This window comes from Equus przewalskii, chromosome 19 (genome assembly GCF_037783145.1).
Source record: "Equus przewalskii isolate Varuska chromosome 19, EquPr2, whole genome shotgun sequence".
Taxonomy (NCBI): domain Eukaryota; kingdom Metazoa; phylum Chordata; class Mammalia; order Perissodactyla; family Equidae; genus Equus; species Equus przewalskii.
This window is the reverse complement of record NC_091849.1, coordinates 30,735,736-30,752,847: the sequence shown is the minus strand read 5'-3', so window position 1 is coordinate 30,752,847 and position 17,112 is coordinate 30,735,736. Positions and strand designations below refer to the sequence as shown.

Genomic DNA, 17,112 nt, shown 5'->3' with positions numbered 1-17,112 from the left:
GACCGAGCAGACCCAAATGAGCAGAGGGTTTGGGGTGTTCATGGGGAGAGCATCTTGTGGCCAGAGTGAGGGGGGTGGGATGGATGGGAGTTCCAGTGCGCAGTCTGTATGACGGAAGTCAGCTGTCTCCATTCCCCTGTCAATGAGGAGAAGCTTCGTGAGAGAGGCAACATCTCACATAGTTTGGAATGAGTGAGTCTGAGAGTGAGGAAAGGATAGGGTGTGCTGGGAAAAGCTCAGGCATGGGTCTGCCTAGCAACTGTGATGGGCAGCTTCTGAAGCAGAGGTGTGAGGGGCCAGTCAACGACAGGCTGGGTCCTGGACTCCCAGCAATCCCACTCTGTGGCTGAAAAGCCAATAACACTCTAAGAAAGGAAACGTTTGTTTTCCTTCTAGAATTATTTGGAGGCAGAGGTCCTGAATTCAAGTCCAAATTCAACCTTTTAGAGGTTATCCTAAAATGTTTTTACATGCATACTCATCAGAGTCTAAATGTAATCAATATTTTTACTGTCCTTCAAAACAATACAGGGACCTTGGAACACTTTAATTCTCATTACCCACCTCCCAGCTCATACCCTAATGTTATCGAGTATTTTAATTCTATCTTGTTTTTTAACTTCATGAGAGATTACTGTCGTCTGCTTCCACATCAGAAGCTAGAACACAGCCACGCAACCGCAGTAAGCTGCAAAAAGAGGCTGGGAAATATAGTCTCTAGCTGAGTGGACATGTGCTCAACTAACACTTGAGAATTCTATTGTCAAAGATGGAGAATGACTATTAGTGGACCATAAAGCTATGACACATTTAAACCTACTTGCTTTATATTCTGTATTTAATAATTCCAACACCGACAGTCTTTGCAGATCTGATCTTGCTGTCTGTTTTTGTTTCTTGCTGGCTTTCACTCATGGTGTCTATCTTCATCTGTGATTTGAGATTTGTGATTATGAATTCATTTTTCTTGGAATGTTATTTGTAGACATTTTTTGAAGCCGGAGATGAAGGTATGATCTTCTACAGGGAATTTGCATGTTTTGGCCAATCATATGGAGCCATTATTAGCCAGTGATTCTTTTTTGTTTTTAAACAAGAGTTTTCATATTTTTAAAAAAATTTTTTGGTGAAGTAGATTGGCCTTGAGCTAATATCCGTTGCCAATCTTCCTCTCTCTCTTTTTTTCTCTCCAAAGCCCCAGCACATCACTGTATATCCTAGTTGTAAGTCACTCCAGCTCCTCTCTGGGGGATGCTGCCACAACATGGCTTCATGAGAGGTGTGTAGGTCCACGCCCAGGGCCCAAACCAGTAAACCCCAGGCCGCCGAAGCAGAGTGTGTGGACAAACCACTTGACCACAGGGCTGGTCCCTGATCTTTTTAAATTAAATGGTAGGCTTGACGTCTTTGGAATTACTTAGATTGCATGGTTTGAGGCTGCAAACCAAGAGAAGTATTGTTGTGGGTATAAGTTATTTTTCAAGAGGTGCTTCCTCCTCTCCTCCCTTTTCCTGCATCAAGTTTAGAGACAGGCAATTTTGCGTGCACTTCCTTTGAGGAGAGGTGGGCTTATTTTTAGTTTACACTCTCCCTGAAGGTTTCCGATTTATGTGAGGGTCCTCTGAGAGAGTCCCCACCTGGTCTGGTCTGATGGACGCTGCACAACGCGAAACTGAAGTTCACTGGGTCTGGCACAAGTTGGCCTCAGTACTCCCCTCACCTCCCTGGGTTCCTACCTTAACTTAGTCTTTAATTTTAGCATTCCTAACTTTCCTGGCGACTCATTCATTCACTTAAGAAGAATTTTTAGTCCACCTTTTTAAGTTTTTCAGGATATTTTAAGTCAAGGCACCTACCCTGTTACAGAGCTAGAAATGTAAGTTCTCATTCGATTGTTTTGAGAAATAAATGACGGTATGTTTAGAGGCACTAGCACAGTGTTTGGCACATGATAAGCATATAATAATAAAAGACAACAGAAAAACAAAAAGAAATACATGAAAACATAAATATATAAATGCCAGGTGTATTTCAAGATTTTAATTTGTAACATGTCCAGGCAATTTTCTCCTTACTTGTCACATAGCATTTGGAAGAGACAAAGAAGTAGGGAAGAAGAATCTTCCTAGAGAAGAAGGAGACCTGGAGGACAATGAGTGAGTCTAAGATGGTTTTCTGGCTACACAGTTTGTATGATCTGAAGCTACAAACCTAGATGGATATTAACTAAACTTATTGTGGTGATCATTTCTCAGTGTATACATGTGTCAAATCATTATGTTGTACACCTGAAACTAATATAATGTTATAAGTCAGTTATACCTCAATTTAAAAAAAAAAAGAAAGGATGGTCATCAGATAGGTGAAGATCAGGCTGCCAACAAGTGCTTACAGAATTCCCACGGTTATCAATTGAACTCTTTTCCCAGCTGGGGAGAGACCTGAAGAAGGGGCTGTTGCCCTTCCTCTTGGGGTCCTTCCTCTGTTTGGTGTCACAACTTTGAAACGAGACCAAAGCTGTGCATTCAATAGCACAAGCTTTATTCAATGGCCAAAGAATGGAGAGGTGGGAACAAAGTTTACAAATCAACTTCTTAGTTCCTGCATTGATTAAGCAGCTGTTAGAAGGGGTCGAGGTAATGAATGGGAGGAATATTCATCATTATTACAAGAAATGGGCATACGTTTGAGGGGTGCCACCTCTTTTCTTTCCTTATTTGGTTATATCTTGCCATTGCCATGGCCGTTGTAAACTGTCATGGCTTCAGTGGTTGTGTTCTGTAATACGGTAATGTATTACAATGAGCACATAATTAGCTGCAGGGTCTATGTCAGGTCAAGGCAGACTGCCATGTTGCCTTCAACTGGTTTTAACTGGATTTGACCTATATCTCAGCCACCTTCTCTTTCCTCTCTTGGTGGTTTCCTGTAAGCTAAGAGAACATGTTAGGCTTGTTCTGAGCAGGGCTGTGATTAATGTTTTATGGGGTTGATGGGCCGGGTACCGCTACCGTGTTTGTTTCACCAATCAACTCCATGGTCAGGATTACCAAGCCTGATATAAACAGAGGGTGACTTCCCTCTGCTTTGGGAATCCTCCCCTTCAACCAGCCACAAAAACCATTTCCACAGTTGGCATCCTTGAAATGTCAACTGACATAATTTTTGCTACAGTCATCCTTAATGGGATACCATCTTTCAATGAAGGAAATGTCTCTGGTGTGACAGTCTCCCTTTCAGAATCCAGTAAGACAGTGGTTACATCATTTTCTCTGTGGAACTCTTAGAAATTAACTCAACAGTGTTTTTAACCTTCTGTGTTGTTTTTGTCCTCTTAGGCTGCTGATTTAAGAAACGACTGTAAAAGGATTGTCATTTTCCCCTGTCAAAGAAATATCTTACTGTTCTCTATGAGTGTGTTTTTTATTTTTACTTTCATTATAAATGATTCAATGACTTTGCCTTACTCTGATTTTTTTTAAAAAATGACGAATATCATGCAATTACAAATTCTCCGGGATGATTTTTCACTCCCTCCACTCAATGTCAAGTTTACAGATAGACAGTTTTCTCAGTCCCCATAATGCGTGATGGGCAATGCAATTGTATTCCAGTTTAATCCTGCACTGAAGCTTTAACCCTTTTAGGACTCATCTTTATTTAAGGTCTCCTATTAGACCCCACTCCTTATGGGGTCCTGGACTTTGTCTCCTGTACCCCAAGTGCTAAGAGGCTATGAGATGGTAAGCTGAAGTTCATCAAATTTGGCAAATGCCCTCAATGTAAAGGCTGGTTCAAGCTCTCCTTAATCCTCTCTGAGTCTCAACCTTCTCCTGGTTGTTGATCTAAATATTACCTACTATCTACCCAGCTAATTGATACAGTTACAAATATTTTTTCAATATTTATCCAGCAACTTCTGTTGCTTTCATTAAGAGGAGTAGTTAATGTACCTTGTCCACCATATTGCCAGAAAAGTGGAAGTTCTCAAAAGATTTTTTTGAGATTATGAATTTCAAAATCATTAAATGATAGTGCACTTAAAGTCACCTTGTACAATGCTTAGCACATAGTAAGCACTCAGTAACGAAGGAAATCAGAAAGAAAAGAATGCCCAAGCAGATAAACAGGTAAGCTAGTCATCTTGCTACCATGAACACTATGAGTTTGTTGTTTTTTTATTAAGCTGCAATGATATGATTCTTCTTCTTACTGGTCACATTGCATCCTGAGGAAACAAGGAAGTAAAACTTCATCTTGTATTTTTTGTTGTGATGTTCAGTACAGAAGTCAATGTAGAACTATTTATCTGACAACGACAAACAAACACATAGCATTGGAGATGGATTGGCGGTTACCATAGGAGAAGGGGGGAGGGCAAAAGGGGTGATTAAGCTCACATGTAAGGGATGGACAATAATTAGTTTCTGGGTGGTGAACATGATGTAATCTACACAGAATTCCAAATATATTATGATGTACATCTGAAAGCGATATAATGTTATAATCCAATGTTACTGCAATTTAAAAAAATTTTTTAAATAATAAAAATATTGAAAGTCACAAAGCAAATAAATATGTAAAAAATTTTAACAAAAGAATTATTTACCTGAGAATGACATATATCCATTTATTTGTGTAAGAGAAAAATGCTGTTCACATATAGTACAGGCATTTCTGAATACAGATAGATTGTGTAAAGTGAAAAAAAAAACAGTGGAACTTCAAAGCCAAAAGGGCACAGTCATCACTTGCATGTTGAGAGACCAAAGAGAAATTGTTCTACAGTTGGTTACAGTGACCTCCTAAGAGGTTCTGAACTATGGTTAAGCTCAGGGGATATTTTTAGTTGGGCTCATGAGCAAATCTGATGAGGCTGCAAATCTCCCCTAGAATCACTATCTGTTTTTCTGTCTGCCCTGTTGGTCAAGTTCACTGTGATCTTTCCTCTGGTTTTTTTTCTTGACTTTGCTCATGACCATCTCTATGGCCAATTCCCTGAAGACCTTTTGGAATCCCATCCCAACTCATTTTATGGTCATTGCCTTCTCCTCCATGATCCCCCTCTTCCCCAGTATTTTCTTTTTCATGGCATCCCCCGTTATCCAGTCTACACCCATACTCCACTTTTCCTCCATGGCTTCCTCAGCAGCCTCTTCTGTGATCCATTTCACGGCTGTGATGACCTCTGCCATGTCCATGACTCCTGCCAGGATTCATGCCATAAGCACACCTATGACTGTGGCTTCATTCATGGCCCACACCATGGCTCACCTTATGTCCAAAGCCATGTGCTCCTCCGCTAACCAGTTCATTTTCCAGGCTTGGGACATTCCAGAGCACAGTCCTGAGTCCAGGTCCAGACCAAGGTGAATTCTGTGGCCATGAAGGTTATAAATGCCTCTACTTATCAGAGGAAAAGAAAAGTACTTCTAAATGAGAAAATAAAATTATTAATAGAGGACTGGCCCAGTGGTGTAGTGGTTAAGTTTGGTGCTCTGCTTCGGCAGTGCAGGGTTCGCAAGTTCAGATCTGAGGCACAGACCTAGCACCACTCATCAAGCCATGCAGTGGTGGCACCCCACATAAAATAGAGGAAGACTGGTAGAGATGTTACCTCAGTGACAATCTTCCTCAAGCAAAAAGAGGAAGATGGCCAACAAACGTTAGCTCAGGGCCAGTCTTCCTGATGCACACACAAAAATTTATTATTAGAGTTAAATCTTTTCCTTCCATATCATTAAACCATCTTGGATTGTCAAAAATCACAAATTTTCACTTTTCAATACCGTCTATTTTCTCTCTTCTCATTCATTCTTTGCGTGTGTGTGTGATTTTGCTGGCTCTACTCCTCTCATTTATTTATTTATTCACGTCCCTGAGAAAACAGCCTTCCTATTTATTGCACTTGCGTAGTCTCTATGTGAATGCTGTGATCATTGCTCTGTACCTTGGTAAGGTTACATGCTGCTAATCTTTCAAGACAAGGGCAAGTCCACATCCTGTACCTAGGGAGTAGAGTTTCTCAGAAACAGAGAGGCTTTCGTTGTGTTAATCAACCAAGAAAGTTGCATGTCTGTAAGGAAGGTAGAAATAAATGAAAGTTGGTAAAATAGACGTCAGAATAGTAGTCACCTTTAGGTGGGCAGGTATTGACTGGGAAGGGACACATCACTCAGGTGATAGAAATGTTCAATATTTTGAGCTGAGTGGTGGCTATATGGGTGTGTACACATTTAAAATTAATCAAGCTGTACACTTGAGATTTGTGCACTTCTTGTAAATTATACTTCAATTTGTTTTTAAAAAGATAAGAGAAAGCCCATAAAGAGCTAAAGCTTGGAGAATCGGCTTTATATACTGCAGCTAAGAGCACAGGCTCTCCTGTCGAGCAGTTAGAGCCCCAGCTCTGCCAGTGCCTCACCCTGTGATCTTCAGCAAGTTACTTCAGTCTCTGACTCCAGCGTCCTAGTCTGCAAAATGAGATAAGAAGAGTACATGTCCGGAAGGTGGCAAAGCAGAGTAAAGGAGAGACGATGCTCTCTTGTGCTCTTGGTTCTGGACCTCACACTTAGTAAACAGTTAATAAAGTGCTGGTGGTTATTACTATATTTTTATCTTAAACATTTAGAGGATTGCTCATGGCAGGTGAGTCTCATTTTTTTTCTCCCCATAAGGAAACATCAGACAATCTGAAATAGGCAACTCAAGTAAGTTGACTGTAAATTATGCCAACCATTCGTGGCTAGTGTGTGAAGTTTTCATTTATTTATGGTATATTTACTCTGGCTCATCCTACAAATGTTGAAGTCCACTTCCAGGAATACATCCAGCCAAAATGGGAAAATATAAAGTGTTTAATATAGAACAAGAAAAATATGTTAGAATAGAAGATTAAGACCAGGATGGAGAACAGAATGCACAAATGCAGTGTGCTGCTGGCATGTGGCTTTCACGTCCACCACAGAGAAGTGCAGAGGGCTCCAGGCCTCGAAACCTGTCAGCTCTCAGAGCATCGGAAGCCTCCCCTACATGACCAAGCATTTCTGTGGCGTCTGTTCTTCCTAAGGGTATTTCCCTGTTATCCGCCCTTAGTATTTAGTGAAGTATTTTAAAATTTCCAGCCTATTTGAGCTGTGCCTAGGGGTATCTAGAAAAGTAAATGTCTTTTCATTTGGGAAAAATCATGAAAGAAGGGAAAAAGAGCCCCCACTCTTAGCCCCTCACCCTCTGAAGCAGCATATGGTAACATCTATAAAGGAAATGAAAGACCTATTGTGGGCCCAAACATTCATCACTTTCTGGAGATCCTTTTTCTGGTGGCAATTTATAAAAGATACGCTTGTTTTGTAAAAGATGTGCTTCCCTTATACTCTCGACTCTCCTCTGCTCGAACCACCCATGCCCACACACTTGCCTGTCTCTCAGGTCCCCACTTTAAGTTTCTTCTCTTTGTTTTTCTACTTCTCACTACATCTATCATTTATATTTTCTGTCTTCCTCTCTCTCATGGTCTTTATATTGTGATATGTGAGGAAAGAAAAGTCAGGCAGAGACAATAACCATCTACCCCATTCATCAGGCTGGGATAACAACACGGATAAAGTCAGCTCCTTAGTTCACTGGAAGGAATGTTTTCCCCGAGGACGTGCTGCAGCTGTAAGGCATCATAACATCCCCTTTCTTTGAGTAACTTACTCACTTTCAGTGATTTAGTCAATGAAAAACGTAGTTCTCTAAAATCATAGACCATCCAAATTTGGTCTTTGAAATTATATCAGTAAGAAGGAAATATCTCGTTCTTGTCTGGAGAATCTCAGTTACTTTGACACAGAGAAGCAGCCTCAATTTCCAAGCCAGGGCAGATGCGGAGTTTTAGAATACAGCATCCCACGTCTATTGTAAGCTTGTTTCCAAGGAAACTGGGTCCACTTCATGGTCCAGAGTTCCTGTTGACCCTTGTCCTCCCAGCCCTTCTTTGTCTTGAGCTTACTAAAACTCTGCTTCATTTAACTGTCGCTGAAATTCCACGCTTTCCCCAGCATTATCATGACTCTTTCTACAGTTTGGTAAGAAGCTCCTTAGTCCCTCTGGTGTACAGTCTCCCTTGTTGCAACGAGCTGATAAATGAGACTACAGGTTTGCTCCTGCTCTCTTATGGACTGGGCTAGGATACAGGGACTCTCCACACTGCTCTCTCTTACTTAATATTCCAGTGGTCCCAGTCCTATTATTCTACACCTACTCTTGATCTATCTTCTAGGTGGGTTCCCGCCATCTCTACGCACAGTAACTCACCAGGCAAAAACTCAGTCATACCAGCAGCCGCCTACCAACCACAACTGCAGCCAGAGAGATGAAGATGATGGCCCAGGGCTGCAACTATCCACTTCTTGGCATGTGGCTCATGACTGTGGTGACTGGGCCTGTTTTCTGGGAGCTGGTACTGGTTCTAGGAGTGGTGGTTGGCTCATAGGTGGATCCTGTCCTGGTGGTCCTGATACCTGGGACTGAGGTGGTAGATGATGTTCCAATAGTGGATGTGCCCAGGCCAGAGGTATTCAGGGCTGTCCGAGGGGCAGTATTGCTGATAGCAGGGGTCATGGAGTCCATTCCAGGGGCTGTGGTGACAGAGATGGGGGTAGTCTGCTTCCAATGGTCCTGGGGCCTAGGAAACAGGTCACACAATATGATGCATTTGTAGTGGAGATAATTAAAGGGGAGGAAGGTGTAGTTAGAGCAGAGTGGTTGAATCCAACACACCTATGGTGGCGGTGGTTTGGAGAGATGTGTTGTGGTGGGAGGAGAGATGGTAGGAGGTGATTCACCTGAGGCCATGATCCCTAGAATAGAAGTGATTGTCTTAGAGAAGAGAAGGTACAATATGTCCACTGATGGTGCTGGTGGAGGCAGAAGATTGAGGAAATGTGACTGTGACTGATGCCGAAGTGGAAGATCTGTTCAATTTAGAAGTGGCCACCCAAATAGAAGAGAGTGGGCTGGGATAAAAAGGATAAGGTCTGACGCTCTTCTGATGCAGTCACTGAGTGTAAGGACGGTGCCAGAGGAAGAGAGGACAGAATCAGGTGTACTCACGGGTGAGGCAGCAGCGATGGCTGGGAGCATAGGTGACATGATCTAACACAATCATGGCGGTCAACAAAGTCGAGGAGAGGCGCTAGGAACAGATGTGGCAGAACCTGGCCCACATGGAGGAGGCTGGCCCCCGGGACAGGAAGGGTGGACTAGAACAAGGTGGGAGGACCTAATACAGCAGAGGCAGTGGAGGTGGTGGCTCCAGCAGCAATGGTTGTGCTTAGGTCGGAAGTGGTTGCACTGATACAAGAACAGTGTCTGTCCCTGGAATAGCAGTGGGTGGTTCAGAATTAAGCAGGTGGACTCAGGTCCAACACGAGTGCTGATGGCAAGTGCAGAGGTGGTTTTATTCAGAGAACTGCCAGAGAATGAAAAAAATCATTCTGGTCTTAGACTAGAGCAAGGATTGGCAAACTTTTTCTGTAAAGTGTCAGATGGTAGATTTTTAAGCTATTTGGGTCACACAGTCCCTGTCATAACTGTGCAAAGTAGCTGGAAAGCAGCTATAGATTTAAATGAATAGGTGTAGCTGTGCTCCAATAACGCTTCATTTAGAAAAACAGGTAACAAGCAAGACCTGGCCCACGAAGTGTAGTTTGTAACCTCTGGAACAATAGTCAATAAATTGAAGATGAGGCGGTGGTGTCACAGATGACGGATGGAATAGAGTTGATTGTACTTGGCACAGAAGTGAGAGCAGCTGACAAGTGAGGATGGTTGTCACAGAGTTGAGATGAGTTTTCTGTAGGCAGAAGTGATGGACTATAATTAACTGGTGGTGGGGGGAATATTTGCAAGCAAGTATTTCTGATTGGGATGGAAACGATGGACACTAAACAAAAGGAGATGAGTCCAGAGCAGAAATAAGTAGGACTGAAGAAAAGGAAACAAAATTATATGTAACAGGTATGGTGGCTTGACTAGAATCCAGAGAAGAAATGACAAAAACAGGTGAAAAGGTGGTGGTTATCACTGGAGTAAAGGTGTGTGATTAGAGAAGATGTGGTAGTTAGTACCTGATACAGCTGTGTTGGTGATGGATTGAGTAGAAAAGTCAGCGGTCCTAGTGGACACCAAGGTGGCAGAAAAGATTGTGAAAGGTCTAGAGACACTGATGGAGACTGCAGTGGCCCCAAAGGTGGAGGTAGAGGCCAAGAGGGGCAATGAGGCCAAAGTGAAGGCTGTGGTGACCTCTGAGGCTGTGGTGGGTCCAGAAGGTGAGGTGGGAGCTTTAGCATCCCCAGAAACTATGGAGGAGAATATGGTGGGCACAGACATTGAGAAGGAGCCTGTGGTGCTCTTAAAGGCTGTGGTTTAGACAGTCAGGGTTTCAGAAAATACAGTGCTGTTTGTAGTAGGCACAGGCAAAATAGACAAACCTGTGGTGAGCTGAGATGCTGATGAGGAAGCTGTGGTGGACTTGATGGTCTCAGAACCTGTACTGGAGGCTGTGGTGCTCACAGATGTTATTGTGGATGGCAAGGTGGACTCAGAGACTATGGTGGAGGCCACACTGCTAACAGACTCTGAAGTGACCTCAGAAGCTGTACTATAGGCCATGCTGGTCTCAGATCTTAAGGTGGAGGCTGTGGTGATCTCAGAGTGTGTGGTGGACAAAGACACTGCAGTGCTCTCAGAGGTTGTGGTTGAGGCTGTTGTCACAGAAGCTTTGGTAGAGACTATAGCTGTCTCAGAGCCTGTGCTGGTGGCTGTGCTGGATATAGACATTTTAGTAGAAGATGCAGTAGTTTCAGAGGCCATGATGAAAGCCATGATAGCTTCAGAGGCTGAGGAGGAGGCCATGGTGGTCTCAGAGGTTGTAAAGAAAGTTACAGGGGTCTCAGAGCCTGTGGTGGTTTCAGAGGCCCTGATGGGCACAGATGTTATCATGGAGGCCCTGGTGCTCTCAGAGGCTATGACAGAGTTCACGGTGGACACCGATGCTGTGATGGAGAATACGGTGACCTCAGTGGCTTTGGTGATGGTTGTGATCTTTTCAGAGCTGTGGAGGTCTCAGAGTTTGTGGTGAAGCCGGTGGTGGGCACAGACATTATCATGGAGGGAGTGGTGGGCACAGACACTGTGGTAGAGAGGAAGGTGATCTCAGATGTTATAGTAGAGGCTGTGACTGTGGTGGATTCAGAGGCCATGGTGTGGACTGTAGTGGGAACAGATGTTATGGTGGTAGGTGTGGTGGGCACAGAGGCTGTGGTGGTCTCAGCAGGCATTGGAGTAGTTGTGGAGGGCACAGACTCTCCAGGTGGTTCAGAGGCTTTAGTGAAAACTGTCATTTTCTCCGAGGCTGTTGTAGGTGCCATGGTGGTCTCAGAAGTGGTGGTGGAGGTCATGGCAGTCTCAGAGGCTGTATTCTTAGAGCTTGTGGTAGAGGCTGTGGTGGGCGCAGATGTTATTGTGGAGGATATAGTGGTCTCAGAGACTATGTTGGAGGTCATAGTGGGCTCCGAGGCTGGAGTAGAGACTCTGGGTGGTCTCAGAGACTCTGGTAGAAACTATGGTGGTTTCAGAGGCTGTGGTGAAGACTGTGGTGGGCACAGATGTTATCATAGAGACCCTGGTGGTCTCAGAAGCTATGGTAAATGTTATGATGGGCACAGATGCTGTGATGAGGCACATGGTGATCTTAGAGACTATAATGATGTTTTTGGTCATTTCAGAGCTTATAGTGGTCTCAGAATCTGTGGTAGAGGCTGTGTTGGGCACGGATGCTGTGGTGGAGACCATGTAACTCTCAGAGCCTGTGGTGGAGCCCACTGTGGACACAGACTCTGCAGTGGCCCTTGAGGCTGTGAGGGAAGCTGAGGTGGCCTCAGAACCTGCAATGGTTTCAGAGCCCATAGTGATGACTGTGGCTGGCATAGATGTCATCACAGAGGCTGTAACAGGCACAGATGCTGGAGTAAAGAGCAAGGTGATCTCAGATGTTATAGTGGAGGCTGTGGTGGATTCAGACCCTTGGTGCTCTCAGAGGCTGTGGTGGTTTCAGATGTCCTGGCATAGACTATCGTGGGCACAGATGTTATTGTGGAGGTTGTGGTGGTCTCAGAGACCTTGTTGGAGGCCACAGTGGACCAAGAAGCTGGGATAGAGGCTGTCATTGGCACAGATACTATAATGGAGGAACTGAGGGTCTCAGAATTTGTTTGGGAGGCTGAGGTGGTTGCAGAACTTATGGTGGTTTCAGAGGGTGTGCTGGAGTCTGTAGTTGGAACAGACATTTTGGTAGTGGGGATGATGATCTCAGAAGCTGTGGTGAAAGCACTGGTGGTCTCAGAGGCTGTGGTGATGATTACGGTGGACACAGATGTAATGGCAGAGGCAAGAGTCATCTCAGAGGCTTCAGTGGAGACTATAGTCAGTGGTGGAGGCCATGGTGGTCTCAGAAGCTGTTGGGTTCTGAGAGCCTGTGTTGGAGGCTGTGAGGAGCACAGATGTTATTGTGGAGGACACAGTTGTCTCAGAGACTATGGTAGAGGCCATAGTGAATTCAAAGGCAGGAGTAGAGACTGTCATAAGCAGAGATGCTGTGGGGGAGGACCTGACAGCCTCAGAAATTGTGAGAGGAACTGTGGTAGATTCAGAATCTTTGGTGGTCTCAGTCTGTGGTAGGTTCAGATGCCATGGTGAAGACTGCGGTAGGCACAGCCATTACTGTGGAGGCCCTGGTGCTCTCAGAGGCTGTGGTAGAGGTCATGTTGGATACAGATGCTGGAGCATGTGGTGACCTCAGAGGCCGTGCCGATGGTTGTGGTCATTTCAGAGCCTATGGTGGTCTCAAAGTCCATGATGGAGGCTGCGATGGTCTGAGAGATTGAGTTGTTCTGAGAGCCTATGGTGGAGCCCTTTGTGGACACAGACTCTGCAGTGGCCCCTGAGGCTGTGGTGGAAGCTATGGTGGTCCCAGAACTAGTTGTGATTTCAGAGACCATTGTAAAGAATGTGGTGGGCAGAGATGTTATCGTGGTAGTTGTGACGGGCACAGACGTTGTGGTCTGTGTTGGATGCTCTGGTAGACACAGATATTTTGGTGGAGGACAAGATGATCTTAGAGCCTCTGTGGAAGCTTTGGTGGTTTCAGGGCCTGTGGTGAAGACTGTGGTGGGCACAGACATTATGGAGGCCCTGATGCTCTCAGAGGCTGTGGTAGAGGTCATGGTGGGCACAGATGCTGTGGTGGAGGGTGTGGTGACCTCAGAGGCTGTGGTGGTGGTGGTGGTGGTGGTTGTTTCAGAGCTTATAGCGGTCTCAGAAGCTGTGGTGGAGGCTGTGATGATCTGACAGGCTAAGTTGCTCTGTCCCTGTGGAAGAGCCCGTTGTGGACACAGACTCTGCAGTGGTCCCTTGGGCTGTGGTGGCCTTGGTTGTATGCCTGGAAGCTGTGGTGAAGGATGTGGAGGGGTCAGAGGCTGAGGTCGACCCAAGGACTGTAGTCCTTTCTGAAATACATCAATTTTTATTCAGGTGCGACACTCACTTTTGCATTTTTCATATCTAATTAAGAGCATTGTGCATATCTCTTTTTCCTGTTTCCTTTAAGTCAGCATAACCACTGGTATCTAGATTAAAGTTAACCCCTCATGTGAAAACCGTACTTTAGAGATTGCAGCATTTATAGTTTTCTCCTCCTCTTCCTTTTTTTTAAATGTGACTATTATGGGCCTGAATGCTGATTCAGCTGTGCTTCTGTATTGAATGAATGAATCATTTGACCAATCTCCTTTGCACTTTCTCCTTCATTCCAGAACATTGCTAATCAGAGTTGTCAGCTTTTTTTTTTTTTTTTTTTTTTTGACACTATACTCGCCTAGGTGAATCTTCGAATCTAGCGCATGTTAAGAAGGCAACCAAACAGAAACTGTATATCGTCTCTCTTTGCGTGTTTTAACACTAAGCACAGTTGGAGCTCAGAGGAAGGAGAAATCGTGCTGTTTGAAAACCCCATCAAGGTCATCTGGACTGATCTTCCCAGCAGCATTCCCTTGGCTGGGTCGAAGTAACGAGGAGCTTACACCAAAATGGGAGGGCTCCTTCAGCAGAGACCCTCAAGCGTAAATCCCCCCTTCACTCTGGGGCTTTCAGCACGCCGTCCCCACCTGAGGAAAGCCTGCAGGTTCCAATGCACCAACTGAGGGCAGTCGGGCTGTAAAGTTGAGGTGAGACCAGATTTTGCAGGGTTCTTTAGGCAGTCGAGGTCAGAACTGATGCATCAGGCAGTTCGTAAAAGTTCTCTCAGTGGAGAGACACAAGGAAATGCTAGGGGTGAAGGAGCCTTGGGATGATTACTTGATTCTTTCCTTTATTTATTTTTTAAGTATAAAGTGTAGACCAAATAGTAGCAGTGGGAATGGGTTAGAGAGAATCTGGGAGTTGAGTCTAAATTTCTCTCTGTTAGGCACTCTGCGTCCAGGACTTCTCATTCATCCACTCAAAAATATTCCTTGAGGGGCTGGTCCAGTAGAGTAGTGGTTAGGTTCACGTGGTCCACTTGGGTGGCCCGGGGTTGGCAAGTTCAGATCCTGGGTGTGGAGCTACACACAGCTCATCAAGCCATGCTGCAGCGGCATCCCACCTGCAAGGTGGAGGAAGATTGGCACAGATGCTGGCTCAGCAACAATCTTCCTCAAGCAAAAGGAGGAAGATTGGCAAGAGGCATTAGCTCAGGGCCAATCTTCCTCACCAAAAAAAAAAAGAAGAATTCCTTACGAACCTTCTATGAGTCATGTGGCATGCCAGGCATGGGACACAGTGGCAAAAAAGTACATAGGGAGCTTATATTCAAGTGAGAGAGAGAGACAATGAATAAGCAAACAGATAATGTCTGAAATGAAAAATCTATGAATAGATGACTGGAGCTCTTTCATGGGCCTAAAGGAAGAGGCTCTGTCACCCTCCTTGTCAGGGACGGACTGTGGAGGTGGCAGCTCAAAAGAGAAATGAGGGGCTGAACAACCTTGTCAAAGCAGAGAAATACCTGAAAACTGTTGTTTGCAAATGGAAGCCGGATTATGACAGTGCCACTTCCGAATATGGAAAAGCAGAGCTTCTGAGCAAACCAGCATGATGTTGAAGGAGATGCAGAAGCTACCAACTGATTGAGAAAGCCAGCGTAACGTTTCTAGAAAACAGCACTCCCAATAGAGCAGCCCTGGAGGCATTGGAACACAGCCGGCACTGGAATGAGCTGGAAAGCTTGCAGGAAATGTAGATCCAGAGAAGTCAGTACGATTATGTCAACAGACAGCCAACACGTCTGAAAATGAGGAGCACTTGGGCAGGCAGCTGGATGCTTAGGAAAAGCCTCAAGACTGCTAGCACAAGGATGCAGCATTGATCAGACGGCACCCTGTTCAGAAAGAAAAAAATATTTATAAGGAAATTCAAATTATCCAACCGTTTATAAGAAAACAGTTGCTCAAGTCTTAGTTCACCTACACAGAAATGACTACATGGCCGCAGAAAGCTGTGTCGGGGAGAGCTCCAGCACACCAGGGCCTATGGGAGTGACAGCTGTGCTGCCCCAGGACAGCTTCTGGAAGGGTATGACCAGCAAGACCAAGCTGCAGCGTCAGAGGTCTGCACCTCTTCACGTTTCAAGTGCATGGACAGAGATTAGAGATTATGCTGAACTGGGCCTGAATGTGGTGGGTCCAGCAGGGGATCCAGAAGAAACCACCAGCAATGGTCGCACAACCACGTGAATATACCTAACGCCACCGAACTCTGCACTTAAAAATCGTTAAAATGGTAAATTTTATGTTAGGCATATTTTACCACAATAAAAAAAATTTAAGAAAAAGAAGGAGCAGGAGGAGAATTAGAAGGAGAATTATAAAAAGAATTACAAGAAGAGGAAGAGGAGGAGAAGGAAGAGGAGGAAATAAGCCTATGTCCTCACTACAGAGCTGAGGAAGAGGAAGATGGATATTCAGAAGGACTGTGCTAGTATTTCTCTTTGCAAAAAAGAAAAGAAAAAAAGGTGCCATGCCATTTCAGGGACTTGGAGCTTGTCTAAGAGTTTTCCATACTTCATTGAAGCCATGGTTTTAAATGCTAATAAAGACTGTCATTTTTACTTACTGATTCCCCAAATCACCCATCTGCGTCCACTATCTGGGAAAGTTTTCTTCGTTTCTCTAAGAGCTTTCCTAAGACACCAGCCGGAGTTAAAAGAAATGTACCGTCATGCTTTCATACAGTTGATTTTTAAATTTGTGAGCCAAATTCTAGATAAATTACATTCTGAATAAATAGGGCAATAGGCATGGATATTCTCTCTTGGGCTCTTGCGATTTACTATTCAAGAATTTCCTTTTCATTTTATTTAATGATTGGTGCCAAAAGCGAAGTTCACTGATGAGAAAATTAATTAGGATTTTAAAAATTTGTTTTGTTCTGAAAAGGATATTTATCCCCCATGATATTGGATACATATAAATTATTAAACTACTTCAGAGGTGAAATTGGGACACGAAGCTATTTCGAGCTTTACAATAGTATTTAGCCCAATAAAAGATGCATTCAAGGTCTTTGTTAAATACCTATGAATAGCAATATAGTATGGGTATGATGTTTAAATCTGTAGGTGCAAATACCAGGAGAAAAAGCTAAAAGCTGGAAGTTGGTGCCTCTGGAGAGCAGGAGTCAGGCGTGAAAAGGAGGGGCTGCATCAGAGATGGCTGGTTTTTATAAGAGGCCTGTAGGACTATTGGACTTTTAAAACTATTTACATGAATTACTCTGGTAAAATTTGCAAAGGAAACATACACAGAGTGAGTAGGAGATGATGAAATGGAGATAGCGTTTATAAGGAATTATTTCAAGAAACTTGGCAATGAGAGAGGGCAGAGCTGGGAAAAATATGAGCTGTTAAGATGGATGCTGGAAGAGTAGAGCTTTTCAAAGTGGGGCCCCTGGACCATGGGCATCAGGATTGCCTGGAGACGCCCTCACCTCAAACTTACTGACTTAGGAATCCCAAAGGACAGGGACCAAACCTGC

The 17,112-nt window shown here is 44.2% G+C and overlaps 1 long non-coding RNA gene and 1 pseudogene across 1 annotated transcript in view; both read left to right on the top strand.

Annotated features, from left to right (window-relative positions):
- Positions 1-17,112, top strand: part of LOC139077292 (uncharacterized) — a 97,689-nt gene that overhangs the window by 79,293 nt on the left and 1,284 nt on the right. The gene's annotated exons all lie outside the window — the stretch shown is intronic.
- Positions 11,152-15,812, top strand: LOC103565586 (gamma-soluble NSF attachment protein pseudogene; annotated as a pseudogene).